Source organism: Chlamydotis macqueenii, chromosome 24, assembly GCF_036417535.1.
Source record: "Chlamydotis macqueenii isolate bChlMac1 chromosome 24, bChlMac1.mat, whole genome shotgun sequence".
NCBI classification, from domain to species: Eukaryota; Metazoa; Chordata; class Aves; order Otidiformes; family Otididae; genus Chlamydotis; species Chlamydotis macqueenii.
Window position 1 is genome coordinate 2,750,517 of NC_141579.1, and position 27,991 is coordinate 2,778,507.

The following is a 27,991-nucleotide window of genomic DNA, read 5'->3' on the forward strand; positions in this document are numbered from 1 at the left end:
CAGCGTTCCCAAAGTTGTCTCCGTGCGTGTGGCTGTGTGGGAGGGGAGGGGACGGGGGGTCCATGCCAGTGCCAGGATGCCAGTGGGTTTCCAGGGCTGCAATGCCTCCGAGGTGTCAGTGTTTTTGCTTCGATCGCTTTATAGTCTCCGCACGAATCTGTTAATATCAAATCAATCTTTTACTTCAGGGGTGCATCTTATGAATTCTGATGGATGCTTTACCTTAACGCTGTTTGCTGGAGGAGAAACGCAGGCAGCTGATACGCGGATGGGCCGCTCCGATGCCGCGCGATACGGCAGAGCGTCCCTTTTCCGTTCCCCGAATGAGTTTACGGGTGTAGGTGGTGCATTGCCTGCGCTCTCGATAGGCATCGCAGCAGCGTGGCTGGATGAGCAGAGAGCACCCGGGGGGAGCGGGAGGGGATCGGGCAGGCTTTCCCTGGCCGGCGTGGTTTTTGTGGAGGGGAGGCTTGTTGCTTGTCTGCCTGCCTGCCCCCCGGCACGGTGCCCGCCTGACTTTTTTGGGATGCTGCCTCTGCCAAACGCATCCCCGTTCCTCGGTCCCGGCCAGGGGTGCGCTTGTCGGCACCCCGCGTAACTGGGAGCCGTGACGCAGCGGGAGAGCAGAGGGCTGCCGGTTCCTTGTGCTCTTTGTCGTAATTGGGCTACAAGGATGATTAACCGGAGCTGGAGCGAGCGAGGCAGTTAAAGGAGAGAAGACAATCCCCCAGAGATGTGCCTTTGGCCTTGGTGCACTTTTCCTCCTTCTCTGAATTTGCCTCCCTGGTGAAGCGGGGGGTGTGGGGCTCTCTGAGCCGGCTGCCAGCAGAGGGCTGACTTGGATCTCCTTTTTTTTTTTTTTGTTTTGTTTTGTTTTGTTTTTATAAGCTTCTGGCCTCTTTTCTGTGCTTGTTTGGGAAGCAGCAGGCCCCGGAGCGATGGGGTATTTTAGCTTTGTTGTAAGAAACTCTGCATCCCCCGGTGGGACTCCCAGTGCCAGCGCTGAGAGAACCCCCCCTGCCCTAAAAGCTCTTGCTCTCTACCCGTGTCCCTCTTCGGCCTCTGGTCCTGCCCAGGCTCTCCAGTGCATCTTTTCCATCCTCTCACCCTCTCCCTTTTTCTTCCCAAGTTTAGCTTTTCCCTGCCGCAGTGAGGTTTCCGGCCTCCGGCTCCCGTTTCCCCTCCGTTCTCCTCATCTCGCGTTGCTGTTTCCCAAAACTGCCCCCCGCCAGATCTCTCCCACCCCTATTTCCCTGCCCCTCGGGGTAGCGAGCAGCTTTCCGCCTTCCCTTGAGTCTGGAGGGTGGGCAAGGCGTCGTGCGCAGCGACCCAAAGGGGTTTCAGCATCGACAGCGGGTTGCAGTCCGAAAGCGGAGCGTTTCCAGGATGTGTCTCTTATTTATGGGCAGGCTGCAGGACCCTACGGAGAGCCAGGGATGGGAAACTGCCCTGGGAAGTCTTTCCATGTGGATGATGCTTGTGATGTCTAGTGTGGGGCTTTTTTTTTTTTTTTTACTGTGCTTGCAGAATTAGCTGCAATCCTGCTAGGTCTGGAGGGGCCAGGTCCTCCCCCATCCTGTTTCATACTGGGCTGCTCTCCGGTTGCGAGCTGGGCTGATCCCGCGAGCCTCCCCGGCTTCGGCGGAGGTGACGGGATGCTTTCGGCTTTCCCAGCTGCTCAACCGCACGCCGCGTTGCGGAAAGGAGACAGGAGCAAGCGCAGAACCGCGCGCAGGCGGCGGAGGAAAGCGGGAGGCTTTCCAGGCTGGCTGTGGTTTTCCTGTATTGGATTTTGGGCGCTTCCATTTCCAGCTCTCAACCCTTTTTCCGAGGGCTCAGCGTCGTTCTTGCAGAAACTAAGGCTCCATCTACAGGCAACTTCTAGGCCGTTTAGTTCAGCAGCAAATGATTTCTCTGTTTTAAACAGAGATTGTTGATAATTGACTACTTTTTATCATAAGAATAAACAACTCCCGTAACAGTCATGCACCTCTTCTCTCTGGGGAACTCAAGGCAGTTTGCAAATTCTCTGTGTGCTGTTAAAAAGAAAATCGAGCTGCCTCTGTGATATAAAACCCTTCTGCCGTGAATTTGGGCAGGTGTCTGTATGGCACCAGTAACCCTTGGTACCCACCAGTTTGGGATGCGAAACGGAACACGGAGATACTGGTAACCGCCGGGGAGGTTGGAGAAAGGTCACTTTTTAATTTCCCAGCTGGGATTTGATGTGGAAGCGAGGATTAAGTTTCTGCTTTTGGGAAGAGTGCCAGCAAGCCTCGGCTTTCTCCGCGCGACGCCGCTTGGCCGCGTGCCCTGTGAGCCGCGGGGCACGGGCATCCATCCCTTAGGTTGCCGTAGGGGCGTCGCTGGCAGGTCCCCAGCACCGTTAGCAATCCCACTGGGCTGATCCTGGCTAAAAACCCCTTGGGTTGTGTCCTATCCCAACTGCATCCTGGTCCTGAAAGCACCTTGGCTGTCGCAGAGGGCTGCCGGGGTTTGAGCCGGAGCGCGGAGGCGGCCGAACCGCAGGTAACGCCGCTTCCGTGGCAAATATTCAAGGGATGTTAAAGATGGGGCTGTAAGAGTAAATGGGATCATATCGCTTGCGCCGCCAGCAAACCGACCTTTTATAACAGGCATCAGCACAGTTCATAAAGACATAAAACAACAGCTGCTCAAAATTTCAAGGCTTTATAGTTTTATCTGTATTTAAGAAATATTGGCTTTTTTTTTTTTTTTTTTTTAAGGGGAAGAGAGTGTGTTTCAGTGGCTAGAGGGAGTAGCTGGTAGGCAGGGCGTGCTGGGTTTTCTCCTTAGCTGTTGTGACAGGGGCACCAGGACTCGAGGAGGCCCCTCTGTTGCTCCCTGCCTCAGTTTCCCCACCTGTAAAATGGACCCGGCAGCGGTTGTTTGTCAGCAGTGGGTGTTCATAGGCGGCGCTAGGATTGTAGGAGAAATATTAGGCGTGTAGAACTAGGCTTTTCTCTAAACTAAACAATAAACAGATGCTTTCCTCCTGTATTTAAAGGCAGATTTTCAAGTCAAATCCCCCTCCACCTTTCCGTTAGCTTCTGGCAAGCCTGTGTCCTCCCTCGTTGTCTGTCCACGAAGGAGACCAAAAGACGATGGCACCTTTGCTCGTTCCCATCCAAGCCTCTGCGACTGGCTGTGCTTTGTCAATTAGCGAGCACGAGAACAATTCCAATTAAAAATACAAAGCCAGACTGAAACATCACGAGATGCCGTTCTTCCATTTATTTTTGCAATTATAGTTTTAATTATTTCTGACAAGGCTAATTTTCTTTTTTTGTGTGTGTGTGTGTGTAGTCATCTACCGCAGTCTATTTCCCAGCGCACGACGAGGCCTCGGTGAAACAGAGCCAGCAGGACCCCAGTCCCTGGGCATAGGTCTGGGAAATCGGGAAATCAGATTTTTTGGCCTCTTTTTTTCTGTTAAACTGCCGGCCCTCAGTTTGCCTACCTGTTAACGGGGGTTGTGACACTCGCTGGCCGCCGTGCAACCGGTAGAGACAAGAAGCGTTCCCGCAGCCACGTCTCTGCTGTTAAATCCTTGCTGCGACGTGGGAAGAGCGCGCGGCTTTTTTTTTTTTGCGTGCAGATGCTGAGGGCGTGGGGATTAGCGAAGAGCAGATTAGCGAGGACTTGCTCCGCCGCTGCTCCCTCCCTCCCCTTCCTACCCCAAAAAGTTTTCCGAAGCAGCTAAATATATACCTGCCGTTTCCAAGGTAGAGCTGGCTGCGCGGCGGAGCCGTAATTGGCGACTGGGTGAAATTACAGCCGTGGATTCTGGCATTTGGATCCTCCCGGCTGGCATAATAATTTCTCCCTAGGTAGCTGATATTTAACTTGTCTTATCTGCTCCCGATACTTATAATTACAGTGCCCGCTAATTTCACTGTAATACTGCGGCCGTTGGGAGGGTGGATGGAGAAAGGTCGGGGGGTTGCGGGGGAGCTCCCTCCACCCCAGGCTGTTGCCGGAGCACAGATGGTAATCAGTACCCAACCTCCCTTCCCACCTTGGTGGGGCTGGAGCAGCCTCGCAGCCCCCCGCCACGCCATCGCCCTCACTGGCATCAGGGGAGGAGATGCTGCCAGTTCCATATCTACCGAGTGGTCCGTCCATCAAACCCATGTCTCTCCAGTTTAGAGAGAAGGATGTCGTGCGGGACAGTGTCAAAAGCTTTGCACAAGTCCAGGTAGATGATGTCAGTTGCTCGTCCCTTGTCCACTGATGCTGTCACCCCATCATAGAAGGCCACCAAATTGGTCAGGCACGATCTGCCCTTGGTGAAGCCATGTTGGCTGTCACCAACCACCTCCCTGCTCTCCATGTGCCTTAGCATGGTTTCCAGGAGAATCTGCTCCATGACCTTGCCAGGCACAGAGGTGAGGCTGACTGGCCTGTAGTTGCCCGGGTCCTCCTTGTTCCCCTTTTTAAAAATGGGGGCTATGTTCCCCCTCTTCCAATCATCGGGGTCCTCACCAGACCGCCACGACTTCTCAAATACAAAGGCCAGTGGTTTGGCAACTTCATCCACCAGTTCTCTCAGGACCCTTTGAATCATGTAATCAAGTCCCATGGACTTGTGCACCTTCAGGTTCCTCAGACGTTCCTGAACCTGCTCTTCGAGTACAGTGGGCGGTTCTTCATTCTCCCAGTCCCTGCTTGTGTCTTCCACAGCTTGGATGGTGTGACGAGAGCCCATATCAGTGAAGACTGAGGCAAAAAAGTCATTGAGCACCTCAGCCTTCTTCGCGTCCCGGGAAACCAGGTCACCCATTTCCTTCTGGAGGGGGCCTACATTCTCCTTGGGCCTCCTTTTGTCCCTGACATACCTGTAGAAGCTTTTCTTCTTGCCCTTGATGTCCCCGTCAGGGCTTTAGCCTGCCTTACTTTGAGCGGCGGAGAGCCGTGGAGAGCATAACCAGAGCACTGGGGTTTTGCTTCAGAAAAACCTGGTTTGGAGAGCGCAGCGAGCCGGTCCAGCTCTGCAGCGGGAGGAGGAGGCGCTCACCATCACCTCTCCAAGACGCAAGCCTTGGGAAGGTCCTCTTGCCTCACAAAAAGCCAACCCCCACGTGAAATTTTTGAGCTCTACACGCCAGAAATAGTTACAAGCGGTGGTATTCAGCTCCGCGGGATGAGACCGAACTGTTGGTAATCCTCTCGCTATAGGATGCACAAGATCTTTTTGCAAGCGTAATAAACTCCCCGGGACGGCGAGCGGGAATCGCCATCCTTCCCCCGGCTCACCCACGCTGCTCCGGGAGCTCGGCTCTTTGTTTCTGGAAAAGGATTAGGTGTTAACGCCGCAAAATGAAACCCAGGCACCGCGGCTGTCTTTTACGCTCCCAGTTTCCAAAGAGTTTCTCTATTTTTCTTGGCTGCTCTTACAGTTTGCCTCCTCCTCGCGTTTCCCAGCCCTAAACCGCGGATGCTTTTTACAACAGCTGGACATATTGTTTTAAGCGATAATCTTGAGATACCACAGCTGAGCAGACGGTTCATAAGGAATATCTGATTTGGTGACTATCACTTCTTTTTCCGTCCTTGCAAGCAGCTTTTGAGGGTTAGGATGCTCCAGTTTTTCTTCTTTTTCTCTTTTTTAATGAGAAAAATAATTCCCTCCGCAGCCCTTGCTGACAGTTCTTAGCCTGTAATGGGTTGTTTACTGCAGGTTTGACTCGATGCGTAGGTCTCGTCTTCCCTGACAGAACCCTTCAAGGTTGGATCTTCAGTGCTAAATACTCGCCTATCCTGCTTCTGTTTTCCTATGAATATTTCCCAATATTTGCTTAAAATGAGTTGTTTGCACAACTGTACTGACTTGATGGACTTGTTCCTCAGGATACAAATGGCTCTCAAAATCTGCTTCTCCATGGAGGGGGAGGATAATGAGAACAATGATTGTGGTGTAGGATCAGAAAGGAATGAGTAAAGGGAAGAACGGAACGTTGGAAAGGGTTGAACCAAGGAAAAAGGCATGACTGGTGACTCCTAGTGCACGAAGGTTCAGCGCTGTGGGATGAGTTCCTAAATCAGTGCAGCTGGCTGGACCGCGGGGATGTGAGGATGCAGGGACCTGAGATGCAAGGGGTCTTCAGTACGAAGTCCCAGGACCAGTCACATCGGGACAGTGCATCCCCCCACCTCCTATTTATTTGTATTTTCTCTGTATGTGTGTGTATATATAAAAATCTAACAAATTTCTAACCCATATAAATCCAATTACCCATGTTTTGCCTGCAGGGAGCGAGGGAGATTAATGTTTGGTATTTTGGCAGGAATGTAAAAAGAAATAGGTGGTAATAACAACGAAGGCTCGTAAAAAGGAACCGGTAGCCGTGCCTGCGCCCGGGAACCCGGCCGTAATTCTCGGGGGCGTTTGCCGACAGACTGCCCCGCTCGGGCGGAGGGGCAGGAAAGAGCCAGGGGTGGTTTCTGGGCACCTGAGCATCCGTCCTGCCAGCGGAGGTGGCATTAATGTCATAATAGTGGAGGCTGATAAAAAGGAATGGTTTATGCTCCCAGGGCACCTTCTCGTAGTGCGTCCCACTCTACGTTGCGGCCGCGTGCTGCTGTTACCCTTGTTTTGCAGAGAGGCAAGCAAGTCCCAAGAAAGGAGGATGAGTGTGGGGTTTTTTTTGGAAGGAGAGGTGGGAGCTGAGCTCCTCACCCTCCACGATGAGTCTGTGGTTGAGTTGGTCCTCGCAGATCGGGCTTGGAGTGACATGGCGTAGAGTTTTTCAGGCAGTTGTGGCCCTGAATGTCTCATAATTTTTTCCTCCACCGAGCCCCTTTCTGCAGAGTCTCTCCGTGCTGGGTTTTCCCCAAATCTTTCCTTTCCCCAGCGTGAACCCGGGCACGCGAGATGCCTTTTCCCTGCAGCTCTCGGTCTTGCGGGAGGATAAGCAGTGACTGCAAGGCTGTACTCATCGTGTCATGTCGGCGCTTGGCCTCGTCCCCTTCCGCTCCTTGGTGGCAGCCCACGGTCTGTCCCGTGTGGTGAGCGCAGCCAAGACGGTGTCATGCTGCCTGGCACCTCTCCTCCCTCGGTTTTGACACCTTGGAGCCAGCTGCTCCTTCATCGATCCCCTCCCCGCTGCCGCCCGGGTCCCCTCCTGGGCACAGCCCTGCCCCACGTCCCCTGCGTCACGGGTTCAGCGCAGCGAGTGCCGCCCTGTGCTCCCGTCACCCACGGTCGTGTGTTAATCACAGTTGGGATATTGCATCCCTACAGCGGTTCCTGCCTCCTCTGCCGGCTTTGCGTCAGGCTCCTTGCTCTCCGTTTATTACCACCACCAGTTTTATAACCCACTTTATCAGACGAATTTTTTTTTTTTTTTTTTTTTTCTCCTTAAAGAGCATAACCCATAAGCAACTCATCATTTCGGAAAGAGGGAGAGCGCCGTTAGCGGAGGAGAAAGCCTCCATGCTTATACCTTAAATGAAGAGGCTGCTTTACCCTCTTGTTGCATTTAATTCAATCAAGGCAGTTAAAGCCGAGATTTAAAGCCCTTTGTGCGCTCGCAGGAGTTGCTCTGATGCAGCAGCAGGTAGAGGAGAAGATTGAGCCCATTTCCAAGGAGACTCGAAGAAACTGGTGGAAGCAGCCAGGCCCGGGGCTTACTGCGGCAACGGCCACGGCAGGAAGCTGTTAGCATTCACGTCGCATCCCCTCTCTCCCTCCGTCACCCTCCCTGCTCTTGCTCCGTATCCCCACATATTCCTTTAAGTGGAATTGATTAGTTTGGCTTTTTTTTTTTTTTTTTTTTTTTTAACTGAGGGGAGGGCTGTTTTAAATTAATATTCTTAACTGTAGGATAATTACGCTGGCTGGTCCCATCGCGGTCTGAGTCACCCTCTCCTCCCTTGTTCTTGCGAGAAGGCTGTTTGGACTTAATTAAAGTTAGGGATCCAGGGCTGGTGGGAACAGCGGGAGTCTTGCAGGGCTTTTGATGGAATGATTGCTGTGGGGGAAGCGGCTAGTTTCTTCCCGGAGCCGTAGAGCGCGATGCCAAGGCACCGTTAAGACCGCCTGCGTCGCGTCTTGTTGCGCATTTCCCACCCTGCGCCTGTCAACTCCTGGGCACCACAGCCCCAGTTTTGAGGCAGGAGGAGCCCGGTTTTGGTGCGTTGCCCCTCGCCGAGGGAACGTGTCTTGGAGCAACACCAGCCGAGCTCCCCGTGCCCGTTGCTGCCGGGGCGTCGCGGGTCGCGGTGAGGGATGCTGGAGGGATAACGGAGAGGCCGTGTGGACTTGGCGGGTCTTTTTCATCTCTCATTTCTCCGCTTGTGCTAGCAGACAGCGCTGCCACCGGAGCTCAAATGCAGCCCGAGCAAGAGCTTAACGAGCTCTGAGAGCTGTCCAGAAAGTTATCCTGACACCAAGTGACAGACTCTCAATTGATTTCCTCCAGAGACTTTAAACTCACTTCTGCAAGGTTTCCAAAGCTGGTTTTGTCTCATACCTGAAGACTCCTTTATCCGCTGCGATGCTTCCCCTGCCTTGTCTCATTGCTCTTGACATTTCTCTTTGTTGCCTGCTGCAGCACGGGTAAACTCTGCTGCAAAACTCTTTAAGAGGGGTTTCTGTCTCTCTCTGGTCTGCTCTACTCTCTTACTGGGTTTCCTGTATAAATTGCCTGGGCCGATGTCGTTCCCGCTTGGCTCTGCGGGGGACTGGCTGGAGTGATGCTGCTCGTCATCCGAGAGGGCAGGGGATGCTCCAGAGCACCGGGGAAGGGTGAATACAGGAGAAACGGCTCTAGGTCATCGCTTGCGTTTCATCCTGAGAAAGCTTTGGACTAAAGAATCAAGCAAAATTTTAGCGATCAGCTAGGAAGGGGCAAGGAGCTATGCCACCGCCAGCGGAGATCTGTCAAGGAGAAATTGTGTCAGACTCATCCAATATCCCTTGTATGACAGTGTAACGAGCCTTGTGGCTGCAGGGGAAGCAGGAGACACCTCAGATGGTGGCCAGGCAAGGCTGTTGCTACTGCCCTGCGAGCCGAGGGGAAACCTAAGGTGGGAAAAGCCACCCAGAGCAGGCTGTAAAGACGTGGGCTGGCCGCTGTAAGGTGCTTCCCTGCTTTTGAGACCCAGACCAATATGACCTGGCATTTTGGGATGCCACCAAGAACCCTGAATGCTTCTGAAGTACCAATGTGCAGTTGCTGATGTTTTGTTTTATACTGATGGTGGCCCACGCGAGAAGGTCCGGAGTGGAGCGTATTCTCCGGTCTGTAAGGTTGAGTTGGTTTTCCTTCCAGGCAATGGGAATTGCCAGGCTGCTGGGCTCATCCTGCTGTCTTCTGCGCCCTTTTTCCACGGTGTTCCCATGCAGCGGTACTTGTCCACTTCTTGCGGAGGATGTCACGCTCCGGCCCCCGCCGCAGAGCCAGCCGCCCCCCGGCAGAGCGCACCAACCCTTTCCCCGCTCACTGTGCAGAGACCCTTCACGCAGAAGAGAAGGTTTTAAGAGGCAGCCGGGGCCTGCCCAGACTCTATAACCGAGGCTGCAGACTCTCAGAGGTCCACTTGGAGTATTTTCCTTGATTTTGCTTTTATTACCTGGTAAATCAGTGATGGGGCCAGCCTGTCTGTGGGATACAGCTCCCTTACAAAAAGGTGCTGGCTCTCCCCGTTGGCCGCATCCGGCCCACCGCCCCGAGCCGGGAGCCGTCGAGGGTGGCCGAGGCAGCGCGGTCCTGCCCGCGGGCTGTCCCTGGGCAGGAGCTCTGATGTCTGCTCGGCCCCGCTCTCCGGAGCCGGTGCTTCGCCCTGCGATTGCTGAGCTTGCAGCTGGTTCTGGAGACTGATGCTGCACTTAGCAGGGTGCTGCCAAACCTACTGAGTCCAGCAGGTTATTTCCCTTCAGAAGCCATTTATCTTCTCCCTTTCAGATGCAGGGCTTCTGCCTCTCATCTTTCTTTTCCTCCCACACAAGGAAGGGAGCATGCTCCTCCCAACCCTCCCAAATCCTTGGCGCTGGGCCTGGGGTCAGATGGCATCTGAGGACCACAGGGACATCCTGGGCGCTGTGGGCGAGGGAGTAGCGGGCTTCTGCAATGCCACTGGACATCTATTGATTCCTTTCCAGTTATTATTTAGAGGGAGGTGGCTCCAGACTTCAGCTTCTCGCATGTGTCTCTTCTGATCAGGTTTTCGGATGAGGTTGAGATGCAGAATGTCAGATGGGAAGCTCGGGAGCGTCTAGGGCTCTGCCACCGCCTCTCGCTGTGACCTTGGGCGCCTCACTTAGCTTGGAGCTTCACCTCAATTAAAAAGCAGAGTCTTTAAATTTCCTATTCCTCCACAGCTGGAGGACTCTGGTCCTTGGCTAGGGGCTTGCATCCCACCAGGCACTTTTGAAAATGCCTTCCAAAACTTATCTTCAGGAGCGATGCTCTCTTTCATTAAACACTACCTTGATAGTACAGGAGAATGCTGTGTGACGGTTATTAAAGTTTAACAACTGTGTATCTCTATTACCTAGCTGCTAAATCTTTAGATGCTTTAAATAATCAATTGATATTTAATTAGCATACAGTACCATTACTGCCTTCCTAAATCTATAATGATAAACCAAGTTACAAGTTATTGGACGTTAATTACTAACTGATGATTAGAAACAGCGAGACGTTCACCAGCCTCATCCCAGATATAATACAGCGTGTCGGTGCGCGCTGCAGAGCTAAACCGCGCTTTCTGTCTCTTAATAATCAATGGATGTTTAACATGCAATATTTGTCTAATTAGCACTAAATTAAATCCTCATTGACAACACTTCAGGGTAAGAGATCGGCATCAAATATGAGGGATTAGGCACGGAAGGGCTGTTATTGCGAGCGGGAGATGCGCGTGTCGTTTGCTTTGCTTGTCACGGCTGGCGCGTGCCTCCCTGTGACTGGCAGCCCGGTCCTGGGGGGACTGGTGATGGAGTGATGCCTCGACGTTGGATTGACAGGCCTGGAGACCCCAGATCTCACTTTTCTTAAGCTGTAGACACAAGCAGCTCTTCCCAGCACTCTCCCCTGCTTCCCATCCGCTCTCACCCATGGATATACTTGTGCCTCCAGTTTTGGATGGGCTTTGGAGTGCTTTCTGCGCCTGGTGCAAGCAGAGGTCCGCCCAGACTTCGTAGGCAAACATTTATTTTGCATTCTGTGCTTCCAGCTAACTTTTTGGGGACTCTCTATAGTCTCTGCTTGGGCAACGAGGATCAGGGAGATGTTTGCGGGCCGTCAGTCTGACCTCGCGTCGGGGATGCTGGGTGAAGATGGGAGGGATGCTGTTTTGCGAGAGCAGCGGGATGGATTGCGCGGCCACCGGCTCTTTGCGGGGATCAGCCTGTCCTTCACACTCAGCGCGGATGCAATTAACTGTGCTGGTAGGATGTCATGCCAACAGCAAAGCAGAAAACGACAGAAAATGAGTCGGAAGTGATACCGGGGCTGTTCAGCGTGGGGACGTGGTGGCCAGGGATGCTGTGGGGCAGATGCAGGAGCATCACTGCAGCCTCGCCAGCTCTGGAGAGGCGCAGAGCGGTGCAGAGAGGCTCCCTGCAGGCTCTGGCGTGGCTTGGCTCTAGCTGAGTGTTTTGCCCCGCGTGCAGCGGAGATGGACGGTCCCTGGGAGGTGCTTCCCTCCCTGGGTCCACATTGGATGTGCAACTTCCAGCTCCCTTCTTCCAATCCTTTGCAAGGAATCGCCATCCTTCCTGTATGAGGAGAGGTTTCTCACCACCAATTTTCCTGCCTTCAGTGTTTTTCCAAAGGTGGTAAAACCTCTTGAAGCCTGAGCAGCTCCTTATGCGTTTCCCTCTGCCCCCTAGAAGCCCAGATCCCACCAAGTGCAGAGCCTCACTGGGTGGGATGGATGTCTCCTGCACTGGGATGAGAAAGAAGGAAAGGGGAAAAAAAAAAAATCCTTCCAATTAGCAATTGAAATTGTTCTTAAAAGAATTTGCCTATTCTGCAAGGAATGTTTAGTAATTGATAGCAATTTCTAGCAATTAAATACAAATTAATTCGTGCTACTGAGTAGCAGCTTATTTATGGCTCTGTATTTATGGGCGCTCCCTCTCCTTAAAAATATGATCCTTGCTTTTGATAAGTAATTAGAGTTTACTGAATAATTTCCCAATGTAGGTATGAATTTTAAATAATTTTTAGTACCAAGCAAGCGTTTCATTGTATTGCTGAGTGAGGGATAGTCGTTATTTATACCGTAGTAGGATCTAGAGGCTGGGACAGGCACCGTGCAGGCACATAGCAAAGAGATCTTTGTGTAATCACATCTCCAGGACTTGCAGATTTGAGGGAGAAGAGGGAAAAGCCACGGATTTGAGGTGGAGCGTGCTGCTTTTACTGAGGGTCAAAGAGAGATAGGGACCTGGGAGAAGTAAATATCCCACGGTGTTAACGTGTAGGTGAGGGCTTTGGGATGCGCTGCGTATACGAATGTTACAGCTGAGGTGCCCATGGGATTATTTGGGAGTCTGAGGATGCTCAGACCTTGGAGCGTCACGGAGGTACCCGGCCCCGTGGCTCCTCCTGTCCCCGTTGTCACCTGCGGGCAGAGGGATTGGCCCCTGCCTCTCGTTCAGGCTGCGCTGATCCCGCCGGTGGCTGCACAGACCGTGCTGTGCTTCGTTACCGGGCTTGATTAAATGGTACTTGTGCAGCCAAGGGTTGAGAAAACACACAAAGGGACCTTTCCCAGTCATCTGAGACACTTGGATACGGCGGAGACGGATGCTGAGGGGATAGAGAGGTAGGGTTTGACGTTGCGGTTGTGGTAATGAGGTGTAACCCATGAGAGCAGCGTCCTCCCGGGGTCCGGATGGCTCCGAGGAAGGGAGAGGGTTCAGGCAGAGCCTGAGGACCCACAAAAGACTTGCTCTGAAAAGAGTGAACTGGAGGGTTGCCCTGTCCTTGAGAGGAATTGGGGACAGGTTGCTCAGGCTTTTGCTGAGGATGAGGTTGGGGGAAAATGAGGGGTGAGAAGGTTTTGACCTCAGGATCTCGCTTCTGTCTCTTGTTTTATGGAGTCCGTGTGTGTGCACAATACGGTGTTGCTCGTAGTGTTAGAGCTGGATTTAGCCGTCATCTCACGGGCTGCATCGCCGCTGTGACATCATGGGATGTGCGCGGTGCGTGGGGTGATGCTAAGGGAGGAGACTGCTTTTGTCACCTCTCTGTGAGTCCCCACGCAAGGTGCCATCTGCTAGACTATCCAGTCAAACTCAGCTTTGGGCGCCGGGAAAGGCAGCAGTGGAAGGTGGCAACTCTCGTTGTGGGGCAGCAATGGGTGAGTCTGGCCAGCCCCGAGCTGCCGGGTCTGGGGCAGAGCGCGGGATCCACCCCGGGAGGTGACGCGAGGCAGGCATCCTGGCAAAGGCAGGCGCGGGAGTGACTTTGAAGGGTGAGGAGCAACTTCAAACCAGCAGGCTTGTGGTCTGGCAGTCTTCCCTTAGATAGATTTCACAGTCCAATTATTTTTGTGCTGTCCTTCCCGTGCTGGAGGAGCGGGGAACTTCAGTTCCTCGCTGCTGCAAGGGTCCGGGCCACGGTGACGACTTTAATCTCCTTTCCTTTCTTGTGATGAGTCAGAGGTGGTGGCTTTTGGACTCTGCACTACAGGTTTGTTATAAGCCGTTGTGAGGCGGTTTGCGGTGGGCCGGTATGTGGAAGAGAGATGCTGCGGACCCGTTTGGATGAATTGGCCGCCTGACTGCGAGGGGTGAGACCCAGTGACCCAGCGTGTCCCCTCCAGGAGCTGCGGAACAGCCCCCCGCTCTCGCCCTGTGATCCGAGTGCGCTGGCACCAGACTCTTGTCCGGACGTGGAGATCTTAGGAGATGGTTGAGACTTTTAACTGCGGTCTCTGATGGCCCTGCTCTCCCTCCCGGCAACGCTGAGATGCTCGCTTGTGTTATTAACTCCACATCCCAAAAGTCACTGCCTCTGCAAAGCCGCCGACTGCTTGAGTACCCCGCAAGCCTCCAGACAAGGGTCAGCGAGGCTGCCGCTGTCGGAGGAGCTCAAAGGCTCTGGGTTTGAAAACCAAGAGCGCTTTCTCTGCTCTTTGATTGCGGTCCGAAGTGCCTGCGGAGTGCAAGGGGCGTAGACGGGGCGTTTGGGCTCTGGGCAACCATTAAATTGTTCAGCTCGAGCTCTCTCTGCGCAGAGCTCGGCGGGGGAGCGCCGTGGTGGGGTGCTGGTGGGTGCCCAAAGAACCGCGTGACGGGCAGGAGGTTCCCAGAGGTGGCGGGGGTGGCTCTGTCTGGCCTCGAGGCCACGGCCCCGGGAGCGCGGTGAGGAGGGCGACCGCGTGTGATGACTCTCCGGTGTCTTGTTGACCGTGCGTGGCCAAGGGATGCTCCTGTGCTGGGCACCAGAGGGCGAACCCTCGGGTTCAGGGCACGGAGATGCCTGCCAGTGCCTGCAGTGGGATTTTGCCCTGGCCTGGCTCCCTCCCTTTTGCGTTATAGAGCAGATGGCTTGAACTTTCTCCGTCGCTCGGCTAGAGGCAGCACCTGAACCAGACAGACCCTGCAAATGAATTTGGGAGGTCGAAGCCTTCCTGCCTTCCTGACAGCGGCTTGTCCCTCCACCAAATAAAAATTCCATGCACGGAGCCGGTTAAAAACATCAATTAGCTCTAAAACAATTATTATTTTTTTTGAAATGCCATTTTATATATGCAATAACACAACACAATAATCCTGGGTTATTTAACAGAGCATTTACCATGAAAACAGTCATTACTCTTTAAACGCTGCTGACTGTACAAGGCTCTTAACGTTAAACGGCAAGTGAGGCAGAAGTCTCGCCATCAGAAATGCCACGTTCCCCTGAATATCAGAGACACTGTCACTGGGAAGCTCACCGCTTGCCTGAGCGGCGTTTCCCGCACCCGGGAAGCTCCTGCAATGCCACCGGCCGTGGGGCAGCCCATGGAAAGCGTGGGGTTATCGCCCAAACCTTGCTGTTTGGTTTAGACTCCCTTGGGTGTGTTTTGGAGAGGATCAGGTGGGTTCCGTCCAACTTTCCTTCACCCCCATCCCTCTCTTCTGTTCCACCCTAGTCTCCAGGGATAGCAGCCATCTTCGTTATCCAGCCTGAACCCGGCAGATTGAGCTATTTTAATATTCTTGATAGGCCCGATCATCCTGCACAGATAAAGATGTTCTTGCTGCTAAGTCAATAACGAATTCAGTAGTAAGTTCTGCGTTTTTTCCCCCCTTTTGTGGTTCTAGGGAATTGTGCTGGATGTATATTATTTACTTACTTATTAGACCTCTCCTAGACACCTGACACGAACCCGGGGGAACAGACGGAAATACTATTCTCAGGCTACCAAAAGCCTTTGGTTTAAGCAAAATAGTTGTGTTTAAAGATTAATTTAAGATGCTTTAAAAATTGAGCAGGCTATACATTTTTAATATTGATTGATATTATTATAAAAGATTCAGCTGCAACTCTGCTCACCAGGACCTCTCTTGGCGCGCAGACAGCACGTTTGTCTGCGAGGGACGCGGTGTAGTTATTTTTAATCTTCGAGACTCGTTCTTGTGAAATTTATGGGAAGCGTCACCTCGTGTCTGGCACCACCAGAGCATCCCGGGATCATGAAGGGCTGGTGGTGATGGAAGCCCGGTGTCTCTCCGGGATGAAGGAAAGGGGATGGTGCATCTTATTCTTGTAGCATCGCAGGGCTGGGAGCAAAACTTCTTCCAATAAATTGGAAGAAGGCTCAGTGCAGCAAATGCTGAGGACCTGAATAGGCAGAAGGTAAAATTTGGTTGTGCTTCTTGCAAACCACCTGTATTTTTTCCTTTATTTAACATTATTCAACGTGGAAGTGAAGAGAAATAGTGGTATAACACCCAGAACTGGGTGCCTCTTTTTGAGAGCATTTTGTTGGCAAGTTGGAGACGAAAAGCAGCCGCCCCAGCCCTGGAAGAGCTGAGTTTGCTGCTGAGGGATAATTCTCCAAATTGCATTTATTTCACAGGCGTGAAAGGTCACAAAGTGAAGGGAAACAAGAACTGTATTCAATTAGACAATTCGATCAAAATAAATCTGTCAAGGTGGCATTCCTGCTGAGGAATCAATTGACTTGGAAAATGAAGGTGGCTGCTGTTGTTGTTATTATTGTTGTTATTATTATTATTTTAAATTAGCTGCAGTACCTGACATGAGTACCTGAGTTGGAGTGCCTGAGCGGTTCACATCGTCTATCACTCTTATTAGATGTTAATACATCCTCCTCTGCCGTGCGTTTAGCGCCCTGTTCATAGTCAAGTGGCCCCAGAGTGCTTCCTGGGAGGCTGATGTGAGTGATTGGTAATGAGAAGGGATGGTGAGGCTTTTTTCAGGCAGATGGTTAAGGGGAAAAAAAAAAAAAAATAAAGAACAAGTAAGCAAGCATGTGGCTGGTGTGCTTGGTCAGCCATGTTTCTTTGTGGCTCTAAGTCAACCTCACTAATATCTTGGTGTGTTCCCCTTTGGAGCGGAGAAGGTACCCAAATAATTTACCTTATGGCTGGTTTTGGGAGGAAAGGATTTCACCTCCCCACTTCGCTGCTGCTCCTCCCTCTCCTGGCTCAGGCTGGCTCGGTAGCGCCGGGGGTGGTCCCCATGCCTCGATGGGTGAAGGTGTTTGCTGAAGAGTGCGACAGGAGGACAGGTCCATTTGTCCATCGGGATGGAAGGTGAGGAGAGGCTGAAGAGGGCAAAAGCTGAGATGAGATGTACCGTTAGGGAATAAATGATCTTGCAGAGGAAGAAATCCTCCTTGTTGGCGAGATCTTGAAGCTTACGCAGTCCACTCCATCATCTGAGCTATTTAAAACTTGACTTGATAGAGCACCGGAGAATACAGCAAAGAACGGGGCCTGCCCCAGCTGGATGAGAGCCTGGATAACTCTGACAGAGCCTTTCCAGCGCTGGCGCTTCCCTCTCTGCTGCTGTCAGCCCTTGGCGGCTGAACTGGCGTCGCCTCTCCGCTCTCCCAGGGATGCCCCCTCTTTGAACGTGCGGTACGGGGACATCAAATGTGAAGGTTTCCCAAGGCTGGCAGGTAGAAGTTGCTAGGAGTGTCTGGGCTGCCTGCAATAGGAAAGGTGATGAGAGAAGTTTCCTTCATCTTTTACCAACTGGAGTATTTTTCTTTGTATTGAGCAGCCTTTAAAAAAAAATAAAAAAAGCAGAAAAGAAAGAAAAGCCACCAACCTCCTTTAAAGACAGACTTTCTCACGGGAACACGCTGATCTGCTCCCCAGCCGCCTTCAGCTTGGTGCACCTGATCAAAGAGGCTTCCCACCCCTTAGGCAGCTCTGCCCATCCTCTGCCTGCAGCTGGGAGGGTCCCAGGGGATCAGGCGAGTGGTTCACCCAACGCACATCTGGTAGGTAGCAGGATGCTACTTTGGTGCTGACCCCACACCTCAGCTGGTTTTTGCCTGGGCATGACCCATCCTTCTCCCACCTTGGTCCTGCCTGGGCATTGGTCTACTACATAGCTCCTGGGCTGCTGCTCCGTGCTTTGAAATGGGTTTAATGGTCCTCACCTTGAGACTTTGGGGCAGGGGACGCATATTTGCAAGGCTGAAAATGCTCTTAATGTGTGTGCGGGCGGTCTGGCTGGGATGACTCAGGTGTGACGCGCGGGGCAAGGGACACCGGCTATTGCCGCCTCCTCTCATCGCTTGCGTTTTTATTGACTGGTCATGACAAACTGGTTTATGGACAAATCTTTTATACCCGCTAGGACTCGGCAGTTATTTTTGAGATGATGCTTTGCCTCGGAATCTTCCTTCCTTCATCCTTCATAAATCTTGAGCGAGGCTGCTGCATTCAGACCGAGCTTAATATTCTTCTTGCAGATCTCTGCACCAAAATGGCTGCGGCTGAGTAGGGAGGCGCAGGCGGCTTCCCCTCCACCCCTTTGCTCTTCTCAAAGGGGAGATGTGAGCCTCCGTGTTAGGGTCTGTGAAAGGGCGTGGGGTCCTCAGATGGGGCAGGATGGTGCTATCTTGGGCGGGTTTCACCTGAAGGTCCAGTGCATGGACCTGAGCCTCCTCTCCCCTTCCCATGAAGGGGTGGGTCGTGAACGATGGGTTGGAGTATGGAGGTGATGTTGTTAGCTAGGGAAGACTGAAGGAAAGCGACGAGTAATGGGAATAAGAAAAAAGAGTACGGAAGAGATAGAAAGACTTGTTTTGTAGCTGTGTGTTGCTGCTGTTGGCTTTTCTCAAGTAAAAAGCCGAGGAGAAAGAGTCCAGCCCCCTCATTTCACCTCTCCTCCACTAATGCATTCGGTTGCAAAGGACGAATCCCATTCTCGTGGCCTTTCTCCTCTCCTCATTAACTCCAGTGACCTCGGGGCCATGGTGAGAGCAAAGCGTTTATCCCAACAAAAGGATTATCAAAATAAATAACCAGAGTTTTCAGAAAGGTCATGTCCCTCGCAAGCCCAGGCATAGGCAAAACCTCTGCGCTCAGCTGAGTTTGGACTGGCTTTGCTTCCAAACGCATGGAGTGATAGATCCTGCTCGCTGTCACCTCACCCACGAGTGTTGTCTCATCCCTGCTGTCCTCACAGCAAAGCTGGAGAATGTTTTCCTGTGGGAGTGGAGAGTGGGGCAATGCTCAGCAGCACTCTGCCCTGGGATGTTGGAAAAGCCCCACGGGTCCCTGGAGTTGAGCTGTCATCACTGGTCACCTTCCCAGGGCATCCCAAGGATCTCCCAGTGGGATGTGACCGGTGAAATAAGTCCCCAGATAAGCCACGGAGTTGTAACTCCTGATTTTGGAGTTGTTAATGATCATCCCTCTAATTTTTGTGTCGTTTGGGATTGCTTCCCTGCTCCGGTTTTGCTTAGGCTGGGCTCGAGGGGACAGGTTTTACCCTCAGCTTATCAGACAGCACCTTTTTTAGCAGATGGTCTTTTTTTTCCCAACATTTCCCACAGCAAACAAACATGTTTCTTAGGTGCTCCACCTGTCTCCTGCTTTCAGTATCTTTGGGGAAAAAAAAAAAAAAAATTCACATCTTTGGCTGGCGCGAGTGAATCTGACTGCTTACAATCAGCCCCGTCGCGGGCTGTCAGCGAAAGCCAGGCATCACGCACCCGAGTTTTGAAAACCAAGTGACGAGCTGATGCGAGCGCAATACCTGTCTGGTGGGAGGGCAGAGCTGGCTCGCTGCTGGAGGCTTTCTCACATCGTGGGGTGAGATCCTGGTCGGGATCTGAGCTGGCTCGGCGATTGCCTTCTGCTCCTCTCGGCTCCCTGCAGCTGGGGATAAAAAAAGCACCTGCCTTTGCTGCCGCTGCCTGAGTGAAGCGTTATCAGGTTTTATCCTTCCTCCCATCTCCCTTTTTCGCACCTGCGTGCCACAAAAATGTCTCCCGTCATCGTGTGCCCCGTGAAACTCTATCTATCGGAGAGAAATAGCGGAGGATGTGATTTTGGAGGCTGGCGTCCTCCCTCCGTCTTTCATCCCCTTCTCCGTGACATGATTGAGCACCTCAGAAGTTGTAAAGAGCGTCTCTCTTTGTGTAGGTGCACCTGCACCTGCGGTGCTGTTGTCGCCGTGAGATTTCTGAATAATTTACCGAGCAACCAAGAGGGCCCATAAAGCTTTAAATTATTAAGCTACGTTTCGTTTTGGAGGAGGGATGTTGGAGACGCTTGCTTTGGCGGCGGGCCCTGCCTCGGAGTTGGGGTGGTGGGAGGAAGGACTCTGATGCCGTAGATAGGCGTGCAGTGATGTATGGGCTGGCAGAGCAGGAGCCAACAAAATAAATAAATGAAAAGATCTCGATAGGCGCAAGAACAACCCCGAAAGCTTTCATTATTTAAGCTGGAGATGCCTTTCCCTGGGAAAGAGAGAGGAAAAAGAAAAATGAAATGACCTTTTGTTGCGTTGCCAGAGAAATGACATTTTCTTTCATCTCCTCTCTCCTCTCCGGGGGGCTAGCGTGGGGCAGCCCCCTGCCCAGCCCGACCCAGGGATGTGCGGGCTCCGGCTGCGTGCGAGTGACGGCAGCTCCGTGTGAACACCCCTTGTTGGGGTTCACCAGGGCGCTTGATGCCAGGCGTTCCCACACGTGCAAAAAACACCTCGTTTTTTCCACCTGATGCTCCTTCACCTGCATCTTTGCGCCGCTGTGTGGCTTCCCCTCGGGTCGGGTACCGGGAGCTAGACGCAAGCCTAGCCAGGCAGCTACAGCTGGGCCAGGGCACTCACCAAACACCAAAATTCCTGTCTGCTTTCAGCAGACCTTGGGAAGGTGATGCGTGGCAGGTAGGAAGCCGTGCCCCGGCCAGTCCGTGCTTAACGTTGGGATTATCTCCTTTCGGGTAACGGAGTGTGAACCAGTGCTGAAGCAGAACCAAGTGCTGCCATTTAAGGGGCTTAGCGTGCTTCTGTCCTTTTTTCTTTTTTTTTTTTTTTTTTTTCTTTTCAAGCATGCTGAGAGCTGGGAGTTAATTCTGGAAGCGTCACTTGTGTGAGGATGTTTCTGGCAGGCTCGGGGTTGCTAAGCGTAGCTAAGTGCCTCCAGCATCCCTAACTATTTGGATTTCTTTTTTATTTTTTTTTTTAATTTTTTTTCTTTCTCCTCAAAGTGAAACTTTCTGAAGGGGAAGGAGAAAGCGAGCACAATCAGCTGTGCTACATAATGCCGTAGAGTGCTGGAGAAGGGTGCCACCAGTACTGGCATGTGGGGGGCTGATGAAAGTGGGTGCTTGCCTCCTCCATCTCTGATCTCCTCTAGATCCTTTTGCTGGCATCTTTCCAGTAGGGAAGCATTTGGAGCTGGGGCTCGGTGGACCCTTGGGAAGGCAGGGAATGTGGTGGGGGGACTTTGGTGCTTCTGGGCTCTGAGTCTGCTTGGTTGCGGTCATGGTGGCGCTCGAGTGGGTCGGGGTTGGGATGTGCAAGGACGGAGAGCTCCGGGTGTCAGCTTCGGAGGGCTGTGGCACCAAGGAGATGTACGCCCACCCTCTCTCCATTATTCCCACTGCTGTGGCGCGTTGGGTGTGTATGAGAGCGGTGGTGGGGTGGGCTGGGAGCCTCTTCCCTGCTCTGCCACGGGAGGCGGTTGGTACCATCGGAGACTCTGGCTGAAGGAACTCGTTTCTGGAGTGATGTGATTTGCCTCTGGTGTTTTGAGGAAGGATTTTCTTAACTGTTGAAACCTGGTAAATTGCAAATTACTTAACAGTGTGTTTCCAAGCAAGGTATAAAAACCTTCTAAGTGGTTTTTAACAAATACAAATTTCATTTTCTATTAGGATCTTGAAATTGGTTTCTAAGGTGGTTAACGCCGCTCTTTGTAGCTGTTTTGGGTCCTGTGTTCTTGCAGGTGTAGGAGCCGGCTCTGTGTGACGCAGGCTAAACCCCAAAGCTGATTCAGTTTGGTGGCCGCCCTTTCTCTCCTGGGTCCTGCGCTGGCACCTTTGGGATGTGGGTTGGGGCCCCAGTTAGACATGAGCTGGGCTGAAAAGCATCACTGGTAAAGGATCATTCCTGTCCTAAACCTACAAATTCCCTCTTGCCCCTCTCCGTTTCCACTCTTTAGTCCCATTTCCAGGCAGCAAAAGACCTGAAGCCTCCTCTACCTTGCCTGTCTCTCAAGCTGCAAAAATTAATAACAAGTGTCGGCTCCCGGGACTGTCCTCCTAGAAGCTTATTTGTACCTGTGCTTTGTGTTGATTCAGCTGCCTTCCAACCATCGCCCACGTTCACAAGAGCCCTTACAGAAAGGAGAGATGAAAACAACCCTACCCAGCTCCTGTTCCTTGTCCTTTTTTGTTTTTTCTCTCTCGCACACTCACAGCACTTATCTCCTTGGTTTGGAGTGCCGGGAAAAAAAAAAAATTGTCACCATACGTGATTTCAGAGCCTCTGTGCAAGCCCCCAGCCCCTCCCGGGATGTCACAGCCCCAAGTCTCTCTCCTGACGAGGATCGGCTTTGCAAAGCGGGGAGCCGCGATTAGCAGATCCCTGCGCCTCGCGCTGCCCACGTCAGAGGAGAGAAGACAAAAAGGCCCGACAGGTGCCTCCTCGGCCTTTCCAAATATCCCACCGTCGGCACATTTGTATTAGATATTGATTTCTGTTTAATAGAATAAGCCAGGAGAAATCACACTCTTTGTTGGCGTTCAAAGGATAAACCATAAAAGCCATTAAGAAGTACTGTACGCGGCGGGATGATTAATGAGACTTTAGGTGCATTCTACTGACTGCTTCCAGATAATGTCTTTGAAAGATCCCGTTGCTCCTGGCTGCAATTCAGAGCTATTTATTTGCAAGGTGAAGCTCTGAGAAACGGCCCTTCCAGCGCTAGCCCTGCCCGATACCAGTTACGGAGACAAACTGGACGCCCCCGATTTCCCGTCTCCGGAGGGAGCGTTTTGCTTGGCAGCCTTGCCGAGATACGGAGGAGGTCAAGTGGTGGAAGATGCTACGGCTGCCCTCAAATCTGTGAGACGCTGCCTTAGGGAGGGCCGTGGGGTTTAAGGCTTGTAGGAAGGAAGCCCTTATCGGGAGATATTGATCCTGTTTGGGTTTTTTTTTTTCCTGCTAGCACGTCTTTCTGTGGTCTGTATCTCTCTCCGGGTGAGTTGTCTTGCGGTTGGGCTGCCTGTGATCCTGACAGCACTTGTGCAAGTGCCTGACAAGCGGAGCTATAGTTTCTATCGCTGGCTAAAACCATGGGGGCAAAGGGAGTCCCAGACCCAAGGTCTGATCCGTTCTTTCCACTCGCTCGCTTTGCTTTCCCAGCTGCGCGGTTTGTGGGCCTGATGTGCTGCACTTGAGATGATCTGGGGTTTTTTCCCTCCTCGGAAAAAAAAAGATGCTTCCCCATGGCGGGGCAGGATACTGGAGGCAGGGATTTTGTGTTGAGGGAGCGGGAGCTGCCGGAGTTTGTCGTCAAGAATAATAATGACCAAATTGTGGTTGGCGAACTGTGATTGAGGGGGCAACGAGGGTATAACCCAGCAAAGGAACAAGGAGGGGAGAGCAGGCAGTATCCCATCTTCAGTGAACAGTCACAATGCTGGTAGGAGGGGAAGGACCTGGTTCTGCTGTTTCCTTCCTTGGTGGCCATGCTGGAAAGAGAAACCCACCTTCCTTAAGCAGGCAGTGGGTTTTCCCCATTAAACTCGAAGATAAAACTCTGCTGCTAAATTGCTATCATTGTTTTAATTCTCCCCAACTTGCCACCTCCTCCCTCTCTCCGCTACCTCCTCCTTCTGTTCTTCTCCTTTATTTTTATCTCCCTCTTCCTCTCCTCTGCGCCATCTTTGTTCCACTCTGTCAATCTCTTCCTCTTTTCTAAAGCTCCCTTTCCTTTCCCAGCTCTCCTGTCTCCTTTATCCCCTTTAAATTTGTCGCTGCCTCTCTCTCCCAAGCCCTCCTCCTCTCTCAGCATCCTATCCCTCGCCGCCACTGGGCTCTGCAGCCTTTCCCTGGGGCCCTCCGCTTCACCAGTCCTTTCCGCGGCTGATTTATTGGCTTGCTCAGGAAAAAAAAAAAAAATCGGGGCTGTTTTCAGCTCCTCCGAGATGCTGCTGGCAGCTGGGAAGGCACTGAAAAGGGCATTGGGTTCGTTTTAAGCGTCGGGGTCAAGTGCGGTAGTTCGGGGTAGGCGACCTCTCCCGGGGGCTGTGTGTTTAGAGAGGAGAGTTTTATGGTTTTTTGGCTTTCCTCTCCCTTTCATGCCCGCCTGCCCTTCAGATGTGAGCTCTGGAGCAAGGTGCTCTCCAGGCTTTGCTTCTTGCTTAGTAAAGCTAGTGAGTAGTAACACCGACAAGCGAGGGATGTGTGGGCTTGGGAGCCCCGAGGTGGGGGATTTGTAATGTTTACGAGCGCCGGGTTCGTCTCTGCCACTGACTGCTGCTGGAGATTTAGCAAATCCTTTAATCTCTCTCCTTTCCTCAGTTTCTCCAGTCGGTTAAGTGAGGATAATGAGGCATAACTAACTTGCAAGCTGTCGAGGGAACGGTTTAATTAGCGGCTGATCTTGCTAGGTGCTGTGGGGCTTTGGTTCGCGTCGTGGTGTGGGAGCACGGATTCAGGCACGGGAAGGCTCTGAGGGGCTCAGGACCTGCAAGATATTTGCCCGCTTAAATAGTTTGGATGATCCGAGCCCCGGCTCGTACGGCAGCTCATACAGCCCCCAGTGCAGTCGCTTGGGAAGGTAACGTCCCTGGTCCCCTGGCCGCCTGTGCCCCACGACAGCAAGTGGGGGATGCGGGGTCCTTGGCCCCGCTTCCCTTCGCTGTGTGTTTTGCAGACTGTCTCTTTCCTTCTCCTTCTGCGTGCGCGGGGGTTAATTGCCTCGTGTTTCTGCCAGCCGCAGGGCTTCCCAGCCAGCCCTGCTCTTCCAGGAATAGAGCCTCTTGGTTTGCAGCTCTCTGTCATAAATCCAAAAAAGAAAAAGGAGAGAGAAGGAAGGGAGAAAAATCTTTTCCTTCCAACCATCTCTGGCTATCCATCTCTGGAAACATTCAAGGCCAGGTTGGATGAAGCTCTGAGCAACCTGATCTGGTTGGAGATGTCCCTGCTCCTTGCAGGGAGGTTGGACTGGATGACCTTTAAAGGTCCCTTCCAACCCAAACCATTCTATGATTCTATGTGGCAAATCAGAGACTGGTTTCTTTTGGAGTAGGCAGGATGGTGAAGCAAAGGTGTTGGAGGAAGAGAAGGTACATAGATGCTCCTCAGACGCAGGGGTCAGCTGTGGACCCTCAGGTGATGCCTTCCCCCATCACTATGCTCCGTGCTTCCTTTGGATGCTCTCTAGAGAAAACACTGTGCTTAATACTTGTTAGGAGACTTGATCTGGCATTTATTGGGAGTGTTTTTGTCTTATCTCTGCTGGTTTTCAGTTGTAACTGAATGCTAGAGACACGACGGGTGTATTTGCTACTGCCCGCTGCTCTCCTTGCTGGGGCTGCCTTATCTCCATTCCAGAGGATTAGCAAACCACAGCCACCGCCTGCCTTCTGTCTGCCTTAGTCCCTTAACAAACACAACTATATTTGTCTTGCACCATGTTTTTTCTTGAGATGAGCCCATGCTGACTCGTGCTTAGAGCCCCGTTCTCTTTTCCCCTGCCAAAAATGCAAAGGAATGGTATTTCACGTAAAAGCCTTTGAGAAGCAGAGAAGCTCTTGAAATCTCACCCTGGAGTGACCTTTTCCCCCCCTTCCCTTGAGCAGGCAGAGGGCGTCGTGTGACCTGTCCACTCAATCCCGTAAATCGTTTTTACGGACATGTAAAATATCGGTGAAAAACATTTCATCCCTTTAAAGAGAAAAATAAACAGTTTCTCTCGTCATTATACAGTTTCCAGGAAGAAAAGCACAGTTGGTATTGACAAAGCTTAAAAAGAGAGGGGGAGAAAAAAGAAAACGCAAACCCAAGATGCTGAACATCTCACAAAACAACTTGCCTTTGATATTTACAAATGTGTAATTTGCTCCTTCTCGGATTTGGCGTGAACTCGTCGTCAGCGGGGCTGGGCTCCAGCAGCGAGACTTCCCTCCCCTCCCCGGAGCATGGGGAGGCAAGGTTGGGTTGTATTTGTCATTCAAAAATCTAGTGGTAGCTGTTGAGTGTTTTAGTGGTCATTTGATCTCTCGAGAGGGTGACTCACCGCACCCTAAAAAGTCTTCTGAAGCAAGGGTGCTCATTTAAAGGCTGCTGTAAAGGTCCCTTCCAACCCAAACCATTCTGCGGTTGGCGTTGGCCATCGCTCTTTGGCAGCTATGGTGGAAGCTTTGAACGCTGAACCCTGACGAGGTATCTGACTTGGAAACAGCTGCAGTTAGCTGAGCTCGGCACTACCCTGAGTGTCCAATGCAAGGTGCTTGGCTGGGGTTTTGCATAAGCGTGGCTGCAAGCCGTAGTGTTTCACGGCTCCGAAATTCCCTTTCTATCAGCTGGGATTGTTTTCCAGACATGAACTTGACTTCTCTTGTGACCTGTAGTTGACTGTGCACTCCTTTATGTTTCAAAGTACTCTGAGAGCCATAGAAATGTGAGGCCTTGTCTTTTGCCATTGAAATATTTTTATTCTTTCCCCTTCCTAGGTTTATTGCCTTTGAGTTGTGTCGTTGCCTTTGAAGTAGGGATGAATTTTAGCCACGGCGTTTCATCTTGAGGTGTAGATCCGTGCTTAAAGGAGGGAAGCATCGACTACGTTTTTCTGTTTCCTTTCAGCCTGTTACAGAGCTGGACCCTAGCTGTGAAATTCAGATGTAAATTCCCCCTAAGCCTAGCCACCGCCAGGCACGGTTTGATCACCCGGCTTTTAAGCTGGCAAGCACCAATGCCCAGGAAGGGAGGCTCAGGGGTACCTTCCTTAGAGATAGGAATGGCCACTGGCTGTGGTCCGTCTGCATCTGGAAAACAGACTGGGAGAGGGATTGGTGCGAAGCCGCACTCTTCCCGTGTTGGCCTTCCCAAGGCTAGGCTTAAAAAGGCTGTTTCTACCTCTGCCTCTGAAACGAGTCAGTGATGTAAAAGAAATAAAAAGTTATGCTGAAAATGATGGGACCCATCTGGGACTCTAGTGGGGAAAAAAAAAAGCCCGTACAATGCCCCATCACCACCCTGAAAGCATCTGAAACAGGAGACTTTGTCTCCAAGGCCTTCCCCGTGTTGTCTTTCGACTCAGCCCCCGTGGGCGAGTGGGATTTCCATGTGGCCTTACCGGCAGAGCTGCCCTCAGCCGGTGGCTAATTGGCCATAGTGGCAGCTCCCGGCTCGCTCCATTTATATCCGCAAACGGGGATTGCTGGGAGCCGACCGACTTCAATGCCAGCTGCGAAGAAACGGAGGAGGAGAGGGGAGAGCAGCAAATGAGCCGTGCAGATGTTGGAAAGTGAATTAGCCTTTAAGAGTGTTTTCCGTGGCGAGGCAGTACGACAGCTGAAGTAAGAGGGAGCACGATGCTGACAGCATCCCTCCAGCAATCCCTCATATTTACCGAGGGATTGAGATGAGTTTGTTCTCTTCTAGCGAATCGAAGGCTACGGAGATTGCAGAGCCTCCTAGGGTGCATGGTAGGGCTTAATAATAAAGAATGAGTCAGGTCTTCAATATTTCACACGAAGGTACCGGGCTTAAATAATAAATGAAGCAAAATTAATCAAAGTGTATCTGAAGGGAGTTGTGGACGTTCCAATGCAGTGAGCTTGGGAGCGGCTCGGCAACTGTCAACAGGCAACAGAAATGAAGTTGTTCCTAAGAACCAGCTGGAGAGGAGTCTCTAGATGTTGCTTCTCTTCCTTTAAATGATGCCATTTGTTCTGAGATTTCATGTTAAGTGATCCACTGCTTCCCAAGAAGAGTTGTCCATGACTTCTCTTGGAGAAGTACTGGTGCTTCACTGTCCCAGTCTTGTCTGGTGCGTGGAAGAGGCGAGGAAAGGTGGGAAGGAAAATGTAACCGAGTTGGGCATCTTGAGTGATGCTGAGTAGGTGCTAGTTCAAGCTGGGCTCTGAGAAAGGGGAGTTGTCTGGGGCACAGAGCTTCCTTTCTCTGCTCCCCTTTTCCATCCCTTTCCTACCCTCCAGTGCTGCTGATACCTGCCAGCCTTGTATCACCATCACATCATGGGTAGGGGGAAGGGAAGAGAAGCAGGGTGGGTCCCGGTTGCTTCTCCCTCTGCATTTGGTGCTCTTTTGGGGTAGGCAAGCCCAGGCACAAAAGCACCTGGGCTTATTTCCGTTTAGACAGTTCGGAACAGCCTTGTGGGCTTAGATCTTCATCGTCCTTTGACTTTCGGTGGGCTTTGGGTACCTGGCGCTCGGATTCCTTTGTAGATCTCAGCTTTAAGCCTTCCAGCTTTCCTCTCCGACAAGAGCTCCGTTTAACCTTTCCTCTTGTCTGAAGAAAGCACATCACGTTAGCCCACACACACAGCTGGATAA

The 27,991-nt window shown here is 52.0% G+C and overlaps 1 protein-coding gene across 7 annotated transcripts in view; it reads left to right on the forward strand.

Moving 5' to 3' along the window:
- Nucleotides 1–27,991, forward strand: part of OPCML (opioid binding protein/cell adhesion molecule like) — a 265,593-nt gene that overhangs the window by 170,700 nt on the left and 66,902 nt on the right. The gene's annotated exons all lie outside the window — the stretch shown is intronic.